This window comes from Ptychodera flava, chromosome 4 (genome assembly GCF_041260155.1).
Source record: "Ptychodera flava strain L36383 chromosome 4, AS_Pfla_20210202, whole genome shotgun sequence".
NCBI lineage: Eukaryota > Metazoa > Hemichordata > Enteropneusta > Ptychoderidae > Ptychodera > Ptychodera flava.
In genome coordinates, this window is record NC_091931.1 from 24,699,927 (window position 1) to 24,718,786 (window position 18,860).

General features: G+C 38.1%; 1 protein-coding gene and 2 long non-coding RNA genes across 3 annotated transcripts in view; all 3 read right to left on the reverse strand.

The window, feature by feature from the left end:
- The window catches only part of LOC139131254 (uncharacterized), a 283,792-nt gene that overhangs the window by 196,756 nt on the left and 68,176 nt on the right, over positions 1–18,860 (reverse strand). The gene's annotated exons all lie outside the window — the stretch shown is intronic.
- Positions 1,795–11,139, reverse strand: LOC139131253 (uncharacterized). The gene is made up of 3 exons (XR_011552087.1): positions 11,086–11,139; positions 2,768–2,889; positions 1,795–1,916 (listed from the first exon to the last, which is right to left on the reverse strand). It is a non-coding gene; the product is annotated as an uncharacterized lncRNA (long non-coding RNA).
- Positions 11,585–17,811, reverse strand: LOC139131252 (uncharacterized). Its single transcript, XR_011552086.1, has 4 exons — positions 17,712–17,811; positions 17,273–17,362; positions 12,050–12,172; positions 11,585–11,858 (listed from the first exon to the last, which is right to left on the reverse strand). It is a non-coding gene; the product is annotated as an uncharacterized lncRNA (long non-coding RNA).

The following is an 18,860-nucleotide window of genomic DNA, read 5'->3' on the forward strand; positions in this document are numbered from 1 at the left end:
ATCGTCTACCACAGGCAGCTAAACAGACAGTTAAAGAGGAACTGCAGAAAATGCTGAAAGCTGGAATTATTACTGAATCAAAGAGTCCCTATGCCTCGCCTATCGTTTTAGTGAAAAACGGTGGAATTCGATTCTGTGTGCACTTCAGGAGACTGAGTCAGGTTAAGGTATCTGACGCATATCCTATGCCTAGACCAGATGAATTGATTGAGGAAATCGGCGGATAGAATTATATATCGACGATCGATCTCACAAAGGGATATTGGCAAATTCCCTTGAGCAAACGTGCTCGGGAGAAGTCCGCCTTTATCACTCCTTTTGGACTGTATGAGTTTACTGTTATGCCATTTGGGATGACAAATGCGCCAGCCACTTTTCAGAGGCTAATGGATAAGACATTTAATCAGCCCAGAGAAAAAGCATATATGGATGACTTTGGTCCACATGATCATTCATGGGAAGATCATGTTAAACACCTGCGTAGCATATTTGAGAGGTTACATAGTTGTAAACTAACTGCTAGACCAACGAAATGCTATCTTGTGGCAGTGAGGTTTTTTAATTGGTTACGGTGCTTGAAGTGGAAAAATAACACCTATGGCAGATAAGGATAATGCTGTTGTCAATTATCCAACACTAGTGACAAAACGTGACGTCAGATCATTTTTGGGATTAGCAGGATACTACAGGAAGTTTATCCCAAATTTCTCTGTCATTGCGACCCCATTGACTGGGCTGACGTGTAAAAGGCCCAGCCAATGTTCAACAGACTCAGAGTTGTGTGGATGCTAGAAGTTGAAAGATGCTTTTGCATCATCACCAGTTCTGGTGGTTCCAGATTATAATAAGCCGTTTGTAGTGCAGGCAGGCGCGTCTGACCATGGTATTGGTGCAGTTTTGTGTCAATATGATGACAACGGAGAGGAACATCCGCTTCAGCATATTAGCCAAAAACTACTCCCCAGGGAGAAATATTACCCAACTATAGAAAGAGAGTGTTTAGCCATTGTTTGGGCTGTGGAAGCTTTGAATCCTTACTTGTACGGGAGAGAGTTTACAGTTCAAACAAGATCACAATCCGTTGGTTTGGTTAGGCAAAATGTGTAGTAAAAAGTCGTAGGTTGTTGCGATGGAGTTTAATACTGCAAGAGCATCAATTTAAGATTGAGTACAAAAAGGGCAGCGAAAATGCAAATGCAGATGCATTGTCGCGAATGTGATACGGTAGAGTGTGAAGGTACGTGATGTAGTGAAAGGGCTGTAGTGATCTGACATACACTGTTTTCAAAAATGCATGTTGAATTTTCAACCCTTTATAGTAATGGTGTTTGCCCAGGTTGCTGTACCGGACTTAGTCAGTAGTTTTTTTTTACTTTCTTTAAGATTTAGTAGTATTAGCATTGTATTATTTCATTTGATTTTTGCTGATTTTCGTATTTTGCCGTACTAGTGATGTAGACTCCCTGTCTCCATCAAAATAAGGAGGGAGGAATGTGACGTAGTGTCATGTGATGAGATTCATGAGCTGTCATTACTATTCATAAAGCATGTATATCTGTCTTAGCCCACGTGTACTCAAGCCAGTCTCCAGCTTACCATCACACTATGTACGTAGCTTAGAGCTTAGTGAATAAAGTAGCATCTTAGATTATATAGTACTCGCTGTTTCCAGTCGTCTTTACATCCCTTCATCATTGGAATACCAGCCTTGCCGGCCCCGACAAGCTACCACATAACCGTCAATACCAACGTAACCTCGGTTATATCACAATGAAGGACGTGCATTTTTCAACTTACTATGCATCCCTCATCTTGTGACTGTGAGTCGCAGTAGCATCTATCGTTGCCCCGCCCAGTTACACATATCCTGTCACAGGTACTGTCCACACTGCCTTCTTCTATGCAATTCATTATTTCTGAAAACATATTTGTTATTAAGTTGAATATAAGTTTCGTCAAACTGTACATAAATTTATCCGTTTCCTGCGAATGATGATTAGTAAAATTGTCTGTTGCGTATTTCATCAAAACGTTAATATCCACACAGAAATGAATGTACTAATTTGTATCGTACTGAAAATGCAATTTTTTTCAGAGGAAAGTTGTACTACAAGCCAGTGAATATTTAACATTATGTGGAGAGACTCAGCGACAAAACGCTTTGGAATTCAGTGATCATCCATACGTTAATGTCATTCGTTTTCAGGCCAACGTTCTTGACGAGGACTAATCTAAGGTCAGGTCGGTTGTAGTTTCGCAGGTTTGCAGCAAAGGCGTAGCCTATGACGGGTTACTTCAACAATTTACATGTAATGGCCTGACGTATATCCATTTATTTTTCTGCTGACAAAAAGGTGGCGGGTTTCAGTCTCAAGAAACCCGGCTACCTCTTGCCGAAACCTTTCGTGTTTGCATTCACTGTTAATCTCTTTTCTAACTTCAAGGAAATTTCCCTGGAGATGATGATGATTAGGTTTGAAGAAAACCCTAAAACAGAATGATGTAGATCTAAATGTTCTGGTGTCAATCAAAATGATTTTGTTTCAAAAGAGGCTCATAACATGTACATACATTGGATTTAAACAAAACATGATTCCACAACAGTGAAAAAAATATAAAAATAGAAACAAAATGATTAACAAACAAGGGACAGATGGTCGACATCAGCATTAATTGAAAGTTAGAGAAATTTATGTTGATACATTGAACATCAGAAATGTAAAATATGACTCACAGACAGACATCTTGCAAACGTTACTTTCCGTACCTGCACATTTGACGTCTGGCATACGCCCATCACCACCACAGTCGCAGATCAATGATCCCGTTCTTGTTTGCAAATTCGCTCACACTGAATGCTCTGTTGACGAACATCACACTCGGTCCTGTCTTGAGAAGTATATGGAGAAGTAAATGGAGATCTCGGAAAATTTCTGCATAAGAAACTGTACAAAGGTAACATGAGCGATCAAAGCCTGCACAATATAACGATTGTCACACCCAAGCTGGACCGAAGAATACTAAAATCACTCCGAACTATACAGCAATCCAAATAGTACCTAGAACACATGAACAGCACATTACTGTTGTAAAGATGTGACAAACTCTTCTTTAGCTGCACCCTTTCCGGTAAAGACATGCCCTTACCTACTATTTCTCGCTCAAATGGAAGATCATTGCAGATTAATATATATATACATATATATAATATATATATATATATATATAATATATATATATATATATATATATATATATATTATATAAATGACACGATTACGTCAATCTAATGTTACTTAAGTTACATTCATTCTGCAATCTTCAGATTGGTTAGGGCTTACCATTCTGTTTCTCGGTGGTGTTTAATATGGTAATGAATATTTGCTTTAGGGGCGAAATTGGAAACCAACTCAAAGCGTTTGTTTAACAGCGTAGATTTGTCAGCATTGATAAGTGTAGCGTTAGCTTTTCTGATATACAAAGATTACATTGCTTGCTTATAATAGAGTAACTCGACGCTTTGTCAATATTTGACCACAAATCGTCAAAGATCTGGTCCTGTCTTTTAAAGACCAAACAAACTTTGACAACTCTGTACTATTCCTGTGTTTTCTTGTTGCGGAACGATTGCAATTGATTAGCAATGCGCGTCTTAAAGGTATAATTAGTGATTGCAATTTCCGGGACAAGCCTGTTGAAAAGTGACTGTCAGGTCAAAGGTGTCATTCAAAAGGAAAAGGTAACAACGGGAGTCAGCAAAGAGAAGGTCTACATCTGTTACTTAAGTTTCCTGCAGATTATTGTAGGATGCATTATCATCATCATCATCATCATCATCATCATCATCATCATCATCAGTCCGATTGTCTATGAATGCATGAAATTTAATTTAAAAAGATATTATCACCTTGTACTTTAAGTATTTTGTGTTCTTACACACACAGATTATATATATATATATATATATATATATATAATATATATATATAATATATATTATATATATAAACACAAATTACTTCAAGTACAAAGTAATAATATGTTACTTAAAATTCATGCACCCTGCAATCATGTATATTAATATAATATATATTAATATAATATATATATATATATTATATATATAATATTTGCTCAAGTTGATACGGCTGCGAAAAACATGATATAGATGACGTCAAACACAGAAAAATTCCATGGGATTATATATTTATCACATGAACAGTCTTCTATATTTTCTTTTTATGTGGATGGATCAAAATTATTGTAACAAATGCATGATTTTTGTCGCGATTTGTGTTTTAATTTACGTGGATTACTTTCATTTAATGAGTAAAGCGGCCCGTCACCCAGGAGATGTACAAATGTTTACAGGTATACTTTCATTCATTCATTCATTCGATTAAGCTGAAATTTTGATACATCGAATTGTATCTCCACCAATCTGACATGCGGATTTGGTCTAGTTCAATCAATGTCAATCATTGTCTCGCGCTGGACCGGTGCCAAGGCAAGTCGGCCATCGGCGGACATAGCTTTCACCGCGCTAGCGACGGATAGCCATAGTATGTTGAGTTATTCAGGCAATTCCAATTATATCATGAAGTTAATGAAACGACACGATCGAAACAGTAGTTATTATTCTTAGAGATGCCGTGGCTTTTAAATATCACAAATTTGCGACCTTGGCGAGCCCGAAAGATTCCGATCGATGACACACAGAGTGTACGCTTGTAGTGGGCTCAACACTGCCGTCATCGGTCTCCGTCAGTGGCCATCTCGGCCGTCAATGTTTTCGTCTTACGGACTTCGATGTTTGCTGTGACACATATATCGCCCGTCACTATCTAGGTACATCCCGATTTTGTTACTTGACGGGAACTCTGTTCTGTTGTGAGTGTTGTCCGAGTCAACTTTCGAAATACATCGGATTCTACAGCGCTGCACTGCAGAGTTAAGGCTACAGCTCGACAGCTGAAGACTACCGCCTTACCGGTTTGATTCCGATCGAGAAACAACGGAATAATTTGTGTGATGAAGGAAATTTATCGTTGTTCGTCGAATGACTTTATGCTTGAGCCTTCATGTCGCTTTCCCGAAGATTATTGAGGTGTATCTTTCGGATTTATCGCCAACCGGGATCGCTAGGTACGACGACGTCCACATTGAGCCTTACGACTGGAGCCGTGACGTTACTGAGCCATTAAAACGATCGACGGTATCCTCATTCGATTCTTGGGAATAGCTAAAGCCTTAGCGACTCGAAATTTCGTTGGGCATGCCTTCTATGTTTCCATATCTAGATTTATCGGATTACCTTTTTGTAAAAATTTCATACGAGCATGGCATCGATAACGACAAATCGGTCTGTGTCGAGGTGTGCATGTATGAATGGTACCATTGCATGAAAAAAGTCCCGGTTGATGACGTACAACAGAGGTATATATGGATTTATTATCTGAGCTGGTGTACGTCACACAAGGTGGAGATACGGGCCAGTTCATGTGATAAATATATCCCTCCGAGCCGGTAGGCGAGGAGGGATACAGCTATGTTGGAGGAAACACGAGTCTTCGATGACGTCAGACGAGTGAGAAATACTGGGAGATTATATATTATCACATGCACAGACACGGATTTTCCGCGCAAAACTTGAATGGATATAGCCGCTATCATCGAGGACAAGGAAAAGGACGATGATATAGTATCTTCAGATGCACTATTTTGTTCGAAGGTAAAGTAATAATGTTAAAATTGCATCGAAATTTAACCTTGTCTTGCTGTTCATAGCGGTGCTTACATGTTGTTTTATACTGTACGAACGAACACACTGTGCAATGCTGCAGTCGTCATTTTTACTGCTATCTAAAAATCATGTCAGTTCCTGACTTCGATCATAAGTATGAATACATTATGATCGATACATTATATACACTCATAACACATGCAACAGTCACGTACTCGATCTTGTCTGTACGACAGGTGTACACTGTGAGGTTTCTATCACAGACAAAGCTGTAACTTCAAAGCACGATGCCCTTCACTGTCTACTCAACATACCCTGTCTTTCTAAGCCCCGTGAAGAAGACAGGAAAATATATAATTTTCGCAAAGCTGATTACGATCATATCAATAACCTTCTGTCGAAAATAGCGTGGAATTCCCACATAACCAATAATATAGAAATAAGCGTCTCCAACTTCTACGACATTATACATGCAATTATTCAAGAATGCGTACCCCTATCGAGGACGCGAAAACGGAAATACCCCCCATGGTTCGACAATGATCTCATAGCACTCCTAAAAGACAAGGAAACAGCGTACAACGCTTATAAACGTTTCAAGTCAACAACTGCATACAACCACTTTTCTGCATTGCGGAAAGATTTTAAACGTTCAAAACGGGATAAATATGCTGAATATATCGAGAACATAGAATCCACTTCTGTAACTAACCCAAAAATCTTCTGGAGTTTTGTCAAAACGAAGCGTTCTTCTACATCTATCCCGAATCACATGAAATATTGTGACAAAGAAACAAGTGATCAGATTGAAATACTTGAAATGTTCAACGAATTCTTTTACAGCGTCTTTACAACGCCAGAATCCGAAAACCCTCCGGAACTGAACTATTTAACACAAGACGTACTGTCTAACCTGTCTGTTACGGTTGACACAGTACAAAACCACCTTAAAGATATTAATATACACAAAGCCTGTGGGCCGGATAACATTTCCGGCATCTTTTTACGAAATTGTGCCGAAGAACTTGCTATACCACTGACCATGATTTTTAATATATCTTTATCATCTGGTGTTTTTCCATCTCATTTTAAAACAGCCAATGTCATGCCAGTTTTTAAGAAAGGAGATTGTCATGATGTTACGAGCTATCGACCGATATCCTGCTGTCACTAATAAGCAAGATTTTTGAAAAATCTGTATATACAAAACTTTTTGAGCATGTCAAGAGTACTCTCATCTCTGAGCAACACGGTTTCATTAAAACAGAGACACCGTTTCTAACCTCATTTCATATGTTGACCATTTGTCCAAAGCGTTTGACTCTAAGCAACAAGTCGATTCCATTTTATCTGGATCTCAGTAAGGCCTTTGACTCTGTGTCTCACGAACTTTTAACTCATAAAATGAAATATTATGGATTTTCAGGTTCATTGCTAATGTGGCTGAAATCCTATCTCTCAGGTAGATCTCAAAGAGTAGTTTTAAACGGTAAACAGTCTTCCTGGAAGCCAGTTCTTTCTGGTGTTCCCCAGGGCTCTTTAATTGGCCCTCTTCTTTTTATTCTTTATGTGAACGATGTGTCTACTGTTATTTCTCATTCAACCTTGTCTATTTATGCAGACGATACAAAATTGTTCAAATGTCTGGACTCAGCTGATGACTGTATATTTCTTCAGCAAGATTTAAACAATGTATCAAATTGGTGTGCAAAATGTAAACTGAATCTTAATGTTTCTAAATGCTGTATTATATCATTCACCAACAAAAGAAACAAAATAGTCGCTGATTATTCACTGAACGGCTCTATGCTACAACGGGTGTCTTCAGTTAAAGATTTAAGTATAACCCTGACATCCGATTTAAACTTTAAAACTCACATTAACTCCATTATCATAAATCTTGCAAAATGCTAGGTTTTCTTAAGTGCACCTGTAAATCTTTCACCAATATACAGGCTTTGCGGACTTTGTACATTTCCTTAGTTCGATCAAATCGAATGTGCTTCTACTGTTTGGTCTCCGAACCAAAAATATCTCGTCGAAAGACTTGAAACTATTCAGTTGGAAAATTTATTAATTTCTCTGCTTTAAAACAAAACATTCTGTATGTATCAGAACAATATGAACAGATATGTAAATATGTTCACCTCCTCCAGCTATTCTCTCGTCGCAAGGCCGCTGATCTTAACTTTTTACACAAGTGCGTTCATTCCGAGGTCGACTCACCCTATCTTGTGGAACAGGTTAATTACAACTTCCAATGAGGACACTTCGTCACTCGAGTCTTTAAAACCCGCGAGATCTTGACTAAACGTTAGGAAGTATTCCTTTTTCCCAAGATCCATGTCCGCTTATAATGATTTAGTATGTAAATATAATACTGTTGACATTTTTACTACTAGGTCTGCCTTTCGTCGGACCATCAAAGACATTTTGTACAGATAATGTTTGTGTGTAATAGGTTCGTATACGTGTATGTTTGTATCAGATTTTATCCTTGCTCTTATTGTCAGACCTATAAGTGGGCCTTTCGCCTCTTGGATCTGAATAAATAAATAAATAAATAAATAAATAAATAAATAAATAAATAAATAAATAAGAAAAACAGAAACCACCATTGAACTGTATCACATCGTTCTTGTTGGTCATTTATGTAACCATATTGCACTTAGGAAAATTATATTGCTCGAAACTGGCGAGGACTGGAAGAGTACGATGCCGCATGAAGATCGTACGCTCCCATATATTCTCAGCGCAGTGGATGCTGTTTGAAATTGAGAGGAAAAGTGTATCATCGTTCGTCGTAATTATGAATGAAACTAAAACTCATAAACAATCACAGTAAACAAAGCGCAACAAGAAACTTTTAACATTGACCAACTCGATCTCGATTTATTCGTGTCTTATGAAAACACTTCATTGTGGCGGCGGCTCCTATCGAGCTGTCGACGAAGTGGCAGAAGCTTCTGAAAACCGCGTTGTACAGTAAACATTCTCGCTTTAGTACAGCCTACCGCAGAAGTTCAACAGCAGTACAACTCTTTGCCGATGCCAAGAATTTAACCCGTCACCTGACAGGATTATGTGTTAATTTTGATATATCATATTCTAAATATATATGTTGGATTCTTGTTCGGTGATAAATTTGTCGATTTTGAGCGATGACTCGGCTGTTACGGCTCGTGACGAGAAAGTACAGTATAGTGCTAGTAGCAAAGGTAGGGAGCAGACGATAGTGAACGCTCTCGTTTTCCCCGGTTGAAAACAAAAACACAACTTTCACAATCATCGCTACCAAAAGCTTTGACGTTTCGCTATTTAATACTTTACATCATTTTTCAGTAAATTTATTTGTGCCAACTCAATTTTCATCTGCACGACAATGCTTACAAACAGTTTCAAAAGAAACCAGATATGAACTGAATATGCTCACGTGTTTTACAACAGGTTCATTAATAGTAGTGCGCTTCACAGAACAATGAGATATATGTTATCACTATATGTAGCAGTTTTTTTTCAACTTCGCACAGTACTCTCAGAGTTTAATCACTAATTACAACACTTTATTTAATATGCAAATGAGCTGTAAATTAACTTGACACTGCTCAATGCTTCATGATACAATTAGATATCCATCAGATCAACATTTGTAGCACGTTTTATTTAATTTAATGCTGTGACTTTAGAGTAATGTCACTAATTACAAAGTTCATTAAATATGCAAATAAACCCTAAATTAACTTGATACTGTTCAATGATTCATAGCACAATTAAATATTTATCTAATCAATTTCTGTAGCACGTTTCACAAAGCTTTGATGCCGAAATTTCAGAGTTATATACCTATTTACAAAGTTTATTAAATATGCAAATGAACCCTTAATTAACTTTACACTACTAAATGCTTTACAATACAGTTAGATATCTGTCGTATCAGTATGTGCAAGCAGTTTTCATCACATTTGATGCGGTTATTTCGGAGTTATATGACTAATTATCAGACTTCATGAAATATGCAAATGAGCTAATTATTAACTTGACACTGCTCAATGTTTCTCAGTGCAATTGGATATTTATCAGATCAACATCTGTAGCAGGTTTCATCAAATTTAACGCTGTAATTTTGGAGTAATATCACTAATTACAAAGTTCATTAAATATGCAAATGAACCCTTAATTAACTCCACACAACTAAATGCTCTACACCATAATTAGATATTTGTCGGATCAGTATCTGCAGCAGATTTCATCACATTTGGTGCAGTTATTTTGGAGTTATATCACTAATTACAAAACTTCATAAAATATGCAAATGACCTATTTGTTAACTTGACACTGCCAAATGCTTCTCAATTCAATTAGATATTTATCAAAACAATATTTGTACCCAATTTCACTGACTTGGGTGCCGTAATTTCAGAGTAATATACCTAATTACAAGTTCATTAAATATGCAAATGAACCCTTAATTAATTTCACACTACTGAATGCTTTACACTACAGTTATATATCAGTCGGATCAGTATCTGCAGCAGATTTCATCACATTTGGTGAAGTTATATTGGAGTTATATGACTAATTACAAACCTTCATAAAATATGCAAATGAGCTAGTTATTAACTTGACACTGCCTAATGCTTCTAAGTATAATTAGATATATATCAGGTCAATATTTGTTGCAAGTATCATCAAGTTTGGTGCAGGAATTTCAGAGTTATCTCACTAATAACAAAAGTTCATTAAATATGCAAATGAGAAGATAATTGACATGACACTCACAGTATCATCATAATGTTCTTAGATTGTCATCTGTGAAAAGTTTCATGAAATTTCGTGCAGTATTTCTTGATATATGTCTACACTGTCATTACCGTCTCCATAGGGAAACCATTGTACAGAAAAAACAATATTGCATAACTTCATTAATATGCAAGCCACACAGAATCTAATCAGTTCTTGCAAGTAGCATATGGTACCTGTGTACCAAATCTGACTTGAATCCGTTCAGGCATTTTTGAGTTATCGTGTAAACAGACAGACAGACAGACACACACACACACACACACACACACTAACACACACACACACACACACACGGACAGACAGACAGACATCGCTATGACAATAGCCCACGTGTTTACACACGTGAGCTAAAAAGTACCGACCGTATACCCCTACTGACGTCAGAAGTAGGGTATACGGAAATCCTGTAACCGTATACCTATAGTGTGACGTCACACTATAGGGATAACTGAGTCTATGTATGTGATATATATATATATATATATATATATATATATATATATATATATATATATATATTGTTCGTTAATAAAACTTACTAGTAGTCTCACAAATGTACAGCTTCTGTTTTTCACAGTATCGTCATCCCAACGGTAAGCCTCTCATAGAAATTCCTATCAATTGAGTTTCGATACAAAAGGTAATGTTAAATGCTAGCACATGCAATTATGTTTTGTCTTAGCATTGACTATTTCCAATGAGTCTGACATCATTCTTATTGAAATGCCTTCGGGATATTACCATGGTTATCTCTTTTTCTTCCTAGCTGTTGTCAGCCTGTGTTTATATATATTATCATAATTCTGACTACATTCATGCTTCTACTCTGTATGAGTCTCTGACCATTCTCTGAACGCGTTTCTTCAAATTTTGTACTTTGGGTTTCAATATGTTGTCTATGTATCATAAAAATAATGCATCATTGCAATACATTCTTGCACTGCTGTAGTTAATAGCGTGTGTGTGAAAAGATTTGATATCCATGACTGTGACTGACTATACAGAATGATTTAATGCTTAGAATCTCACCATTTTTGATACAAACAAGGTCCATTTCCGTAAGGTTCGCCTGGGGCAAATCTAAACGGTCGTAAACTCGTACCATCACTACTTTCTACGTAGCTGCTCGTATAAGCTCTCGCATCGAACCAGAAATTGTTACCATTTAATGCCGTCGAAAAAATATAATCTTCCAATCGCTGATGTTTCTCCTCGTCTGTATCTTGTACCAGAGATAAGCCATGGCTTTCACATGTAAGGGCTGCTTTATAGACATCTTTTGGTACCGTGAATGCTCTGAAAATTGGACTAGCTGGAAATAAAATGATATTCAACTGATGATTTAAATTGACAAAAAAGGCTCAACATTATTACTCATATTGGCAAACCATTTGGATCATAGCATGTTTTTGGTTTCCCCTTGGGTGTGAGTTTTCCCTTCGACGGTCGACTGTGTTTGCATGCTCATTTTGGCCAATGATAATGCTACATGCTAAAAATTACCTTGGCAATTTCTTCTATCAGTGCTTAGATAGTAACCATGGTTGCATTCACAATAGAAGGATCCCGGTGTATTGACGCATTCGTGTTCACAGAACCTTTGATAGACCGAACATTCGTCGATATCTGGAGAGTAAATGCCAGGGCTCATATTATCTCAGTTTTAAAATGTCAATGACCACGTAAAGGTTAATACTATGAGGTTATTACGAAAATACCGCAAAGGATGCACGAGGACATTGGCGCAGCGTATCGCCCGACGCGAAGCGGAGGGCGATGCGAGGCGCCAATGTCCGAGTGCATCCTTTGCGGTATTTTCGTAATAACCTTATTATTATACATCTTACATTCCTGATCGGGGCATCAAAATGTCGGAGTAGTGACAGTTTTCGTGCAATGTCAACAATTTTCTTCCGATATTATCGCGCCAGTGTGGAATGCTACCTCGGACGCGCTTCTGCAAGTTTTGGACTGTGTGCTACGGCGCGCCAAATGTTTCAAAAATATTTATGGTCATAGAGTAAAAATAGACTGTCAAATTTTCTTTCTAAAAAAAGTCTTAAACGTGTATGAATAATAAAGAAAAAAGTTCTTTCGTCCATATCATTGCATTTTATTAATGTACCTTTTCATAAAAATAGCATTCATTTGAAAATACATGTCATTGAATATTTGAATGTGTCTGTACAGATAAAGATGACGTGCAACCGTCTTTCTTGATTGAAATAAAAATTCGATGGAATTACGGAAGAAAATAAACGAAGAAAGTATTATGAAAAAAAGCGCAGAATGTTATGTAATGCTTAATTGTAAAATATTCTTTAAACCGTAATGAGAAGATAAACTTTTCAAAAATTTGGAAATACCACACTCCCATACTTATTGACGTACACATACACGTGTATTTGATATAAAGGTGCAATGAATGCTGATTAAAAGGGAAAAAAGGAAAAAAAATTCAAGCACACACACAAAAAATATTGAAATGATTAAAAACAAAACCACAAATAGTACTTGCACTACTACCAAAACACAAAATGAATCACCATCAGGTCTGACTAAAATAAGAAAGAGAATCACATTTGAAAAGTCGACCTAGATCGCGCCGGCGCTGAGGCTGTAAAGAAACCAAAACGAGGTCAGCTTGGGAAAAAAATCCAAAGCGAGGTTACAAAAAAAAACGAGGTTACCAAAAATTTTTTTTTTTTGGGTTAAAAAAAAAAAAAAAAACTCAGTAGAAAAAAAAGAGGCCCGTTCGAGAAAAGAAACAGAGTGGGACACCCTGCAGAAAAAGCAAACATGAAAATTGAGTAATTGATTGTTACAGTTTAATGCCAGTGGGTTTTGGATCATCACACTCGGATGTCGTACAAGATATTTGGGGTATTTCAGCAATAACTCTCATCTTCTAGTCTTCAATATCATCTCATGGACGTCCAATTTACCGACACGTCCCATTCTATATAAACAGTTACCAGTTTTGGTTAAAAGTGGACAAAACACTCGTGGTGGTTTGTCGGCTGCCAGCGGTCCCCTCGCTCCAATGTACACTCGAGGTGGTAAGCCAGCGGCCGGCGGTCCCGTCGCTAGTACAGTAGGCCTACACGCCGGCAACCAGCGATCCCTCGCTGTAAAGTGTAGGGCCGCCTCCCCCAAACCATCGACAGTCTGTGCCCAAACCCAAACAAAACGATGGTTAGCCGCTAGCCCACGGTTACGTGTGGTTAGATACACAGCGGCCGCCGTGTGGGTATGCATAGCAAAATTGCATACCACGCAGCGCACAGCGGCCTAGTTCTGCATGGCAGGGCTGTGTGTTACCGGCGTGACACGGCCTCCCGTAAAACGACGGTAAACACACAGCCCTGCCATGCAGAGCTAGCAGCGGCCGCTATGTATCGAACCACACACGTATCCCGTGGGTTTAGCCTCTAAACGGTGTGTGGCAAAGGCAAAAATACTCGGGCTGAAACACCCCGTTTAAATTCGAGGCAACGTTTTCACTAGTACATGTAGAAAGCGAACGGCTGTGAGGTACCGGCGTTACACGGCCAGGCCGTATAACGCCGGTAACTCACAGACCTGCCACCCAGAGCTATGTATAGGCTACTGCACAAATATCGTAGCTCCATATATTGGACTGTGTGGATATAAAGATTTCTGCAATGGGGATCGACATGTCGTGTATGTGCCGGTCTAGCCCTGCGAGTATAGTGAGAGTATCTGGTGTTGCAAAGGCCGGACACTCTCGCTACTCGTAGTCGTAAGGCTTCATGCTTGTACAGTTGCATCGCTCGTCTTGTCGAACACGGAAAACGATGGACGTTCTCTCAACACGCCGCAGATTTCTTCAAAACTATTCATTTTATCATGATTTGGGTGATCTTTGTGGATAGACAAGGAATTACCAAACAACGAGGTATATTATCATGGTATTTGGACCCGATGTATCAAAAACATGTATAAAACTGTCTAGAAATCATATAGGCCAAACGGCGATGACAGTGCGGCTCGGTGGAAGGCCTGCAGTGGGCTCCCTGCCATAATACCGCGCCTAAGGCATCGATATGTTCGCAGTGTTGCTATGAAGGATCATGGGTTGTACGTCTCGCTCGTGATCTGACCTGTGGACTGCTCAGTTAACTTGACTCTCTGGAACTATTCACTGTTAACTTGAACGTTCTTTAGGTGACATTGCCCACTTCATTTCATCAAGTATGGTTTCAAGTAGAGCAGGGCCCAGCCTAGCCCTGCGTACAGGTCTGTGTGTTCCCGGCGTTATACGGCCAGAGACCGTATAACGACGGGAACACACAGACCGGTTCGCAGGGCTAGGCCCAGCCAAACAGAGCTATGTTTCAAGATGTCACGTTATCACTGAAATGCTCAATTAATATTTTGTCAAACATTGGAGTATGTGGTGATCGGATTCCCCTCTGTTGGGGATTCACCGATCGAAGGAAACGTGAACCATGAGGTTTTTTTAATAAAATAATTGTCATTTCGGGCTTGTTGTTTTTTTTTCTGTGGCGAGTGCTCGTTTTTTTTTTTTTGTTTTTCTTTTTTTTTTCTTTTTTTTTGCTGTGGCGAGTCCTCATTTGTTTTTCTTTTCACGGGCCCACGCGTTTTTTTTGTATCTCTGTTCATGGCATTTTTATTTTTTCGCTTTTATTTTATTTTATTTTATTTTTTTGTAGATGAGATCCATTTTTGTCTAGAGCCATCACTGCCGAATTTTTTCTCCGATTTTCTCTCTTTACTGTCAAAGCGGCTGGTATTTCATATTATATTTTTGATTATCTATAATACATTTATTATGAGACGTAGTGCTTTTTAATTTTCTTAAGGACATAAATAATTTTATGTATGCATGGCTTTTTTTTTGTCTGATTCTTTTATAATGATTTTCTGTATGTGGTTCACATTATTATTTTTTGTACTATTTTTTCCGAGTTGAAGTAGTGATTTTTAGTGATTTTCTTGTGAATTTTGTTGACGTACCACTGTATAACATATTTTCTTTTTTTATCAAATCATTATACTATTTACGTGTATGTATGTCGATAAGTATGGATGTATGACTTTTTCAAATCGTTGAAAATTGTTTGTTTCCTAATTACGCTTAAAAGATTTTTCTCAAGTTAAAATGAAGTATTAAATGACATTGCTGTCTTTTGTTTTTTAATTACACTTTTCTTACTATTTCCTTCCTAATGAGGCCGAATTTTTATTTCAATTGAGAAAGACAGTTTATTTTTGCACTGAATCGATAAGTATTTTTGAAACATTTGGCGCGCCGTAGTGTGCACACACACATACGTACGTAAAGAGCGCGCGCGAGACTTGTTCTGGCACTCGTCCAATTGCAAGGGGTCCCTTGAAACCGTTCTACAGTGAACGCGCAGATACAGCCGCAGGCAGTGGGGCGCCTTGAAACCGTGCCGTACGGAACGGGCGCGAGTTCCATACGGCTTTTTTAGCGCAAGCTAAATTCTATTGTTCTCGATGATAGATGTATAATAATGTATATTATTGCCTGAATACATGGGTTTATGTGCTCGAGAGCAGGTGACAATTTGCCCGACGCCGGTAAAATTTTGAGAATTTACTTCAATGTTTTGAAAATACACAAAACATGCCTAGGGTTAGTGTGCTTTTCTAGAGTTTGTCTGGTTACCGAAAAACACATATTTTTTTATTTAGTCTAATAATGGAGTAAGTAAAGAATAAGTAAAGTTTTCACAGCCTTGTTTTTGTTTTTCGAAGAAAGAAAATTTTATTTTAAACCCGAAGAGATAACCCTGGGATGGCGGCCATTTGGAATTTCAAATATCGGTAAATATAAGGTAATTTGATTCTCTTGTACCAAAATTTGCATGAAGACCCCTCATTTTTATTTGTAAACTCGAAAGAAAATAGTTGAAAGTTTGCTTGAGGAAAATTTTGGCAAAAGTTTGTCTTTCCTTTACGTGGTGCCAACTACATGAAGCACTAGGTAAGAGCCCCACTTAATGTAGTACACGCCTAGAAAGTTAAAGACTTTAACCTGCGGTCAAACTTTCTTCAATTGGAATATTTTAACCATAATAATTTTCTTTCAAAATCAAGAATAAGAATCGGGGTCACCGTTGAAATTTTGGTACAAGAGAAACAACTTACCGGAGATTTACCGATATGTCAAGTTCGAAATGGCCGCCATCCCTGAGTTTACTGTTATTAGGAAAGCTGTTATCCCCAGAACAACATAACGGTGATTTATTACATGTAGTTGGAAAATCTTACAGGCATAACGGTCTCTGAGAGTTCTTGACTGACATTTGTTTATATCGTTCCTTTTTAGTTTTTGTAATAGATATGTATGTACCCTCCCACTATTGAAAACAAAAAAAATAAAATAAAATAAAAAAATGAAATAAATAAAACAAAATAAAATAAAATAAAATCGTCGATTTTCGAAAAAACTAAGACGGTGAAATTTTTCTTACACAGAGAGATTAAAAATAAACTATTATAAGATGGATCAGAAAAGAATTGTAAAGTTTGAGAGTGCGAATACCCCGAGGTGCATTCTAACCTTAATATATCAGAATTCAAAAAGTCGAAACTAAAAGACTTTGGTTGCACCATAGACATTGGAAGAAGCTCTCTGTGCCTAGATGTGAGTGATTTGATGTCTGATGAACTGAGACCAAAGTCCATCTCACGTACATGAACAAGGTAACATACCGACACATTTGCTTTGTTGAACTTCATAACCCGGACAACAAGGCAACGTTTCAAATTCTGCAGCATCTCCGTCCGAGCAATTCCTTATATCTGGAAAAGATAGCATTTTGGGTAAGGTAATATGAGAATACGCAATTGCCATTTATGTCACAAGCAACAGATTACTTTACAAATTAAAATAGCAGAATACAGAATAGCTGCAAGATTTAACAGCACAGGCGTGTTTTGTTGACAATGAAGCTCATCCGGGACATCTCAGTCTGAATTTGGAGCATCGTTTTACGAACCAAAACAACAATAAAGCAAGCCATAAGGGCTCCTTTCTTTGTTACATACTGATGTCAGTGAAAATGCGAGAAGAGCCCCCAACAGTGTTAATTTTGGATGCACATGCATTGTCGAATAGTTACACACTAATTTAAGACAACAACGTCGTTACCCTGTCCGTAAACTTCGGCTTCGCAAATCGTCAGTGGGTCACGGCGATCAGGTAATCAACACTAACGTATCTTCCAAGCATTCTCCCAGGACAATTGATAACATCTCGCCTCTGTTGTCGAGGCCAATCGGTTCTCCGCAAATCGGATTCTGTAGATGGTCTTCATCGTTCCCGCCCTCACAACGGCGCCAATCAAGCGATCGTCTGCAACATAATTTTGATCCCATGGTGACGATCAGACAACTGTCCGCGTACTGTTTTGCGTACAGCAAATGATCATCTGCGATACAATTTTGTTTCGGCGGGGGTCGATCGAACAATTGTTTGGAAAATTTTCTTTAAATGTCATTGATTACAAAACTTTCGCTGTGTCTCATTAGACGTATACCATTTAGGACATAAATTTGTGTCCTAAACCCCAGCGTCGCTCACGTTGATTGGTAGGTCTTATGTCCCTATGTCCCATCTGCGTTCATTCATTGGCTGCCTTTATGTCCTCAAGTCTCATTAATATTTACTGTTCCGAATGCAACTCATTTAGTGCCCGCCATATGTTCTTGTCCATGCCTCACTTTCGAGTGTTCCTTGTCTCGTTCTGCCATGTGCTCATTACTGTAATATACAAATGTATCTGCGCGCTTAGCAAAGCAGTCCCAGACTCCAGGTGTTTCATTCATCACTTTCGAACAATGACTGACAGTAACCTTTGTGAAGCCGCCAAATATGATGGATTCAAACACAACGTATCGCCATGAAAATCTTAGGTCAAATATAGTACCTCTTTACGATTGCTAAATGGTCATATAATCCACCCCCGTCTTTGTTTGTCTCTGTGGTTACCGCAGCTCCTCTACCAAAAGCATAGTCAACATTCGCCAGAAATTAAAAAAGAATTCCTCCGTTGAAGGTATCGTGTTCTTTTTCAAAGTCTCAAGTTTATTCGGGAAATGCGCGGCATCTAGCAGGGTTGTTTCTGATTGCCCGGAATTTTGTCAAAGTAACTTCAAACAGGTGCACAACAGGCGCATGAATTGCCCTCCACAGCTAATGTCTTGTAATCTTTGTTTCGCATCGAATGGATCAAAAGCAGATTTACCTTGCTCATTTCGATGATATATGTACACCAACATTGGATCTGTGGACGATTGC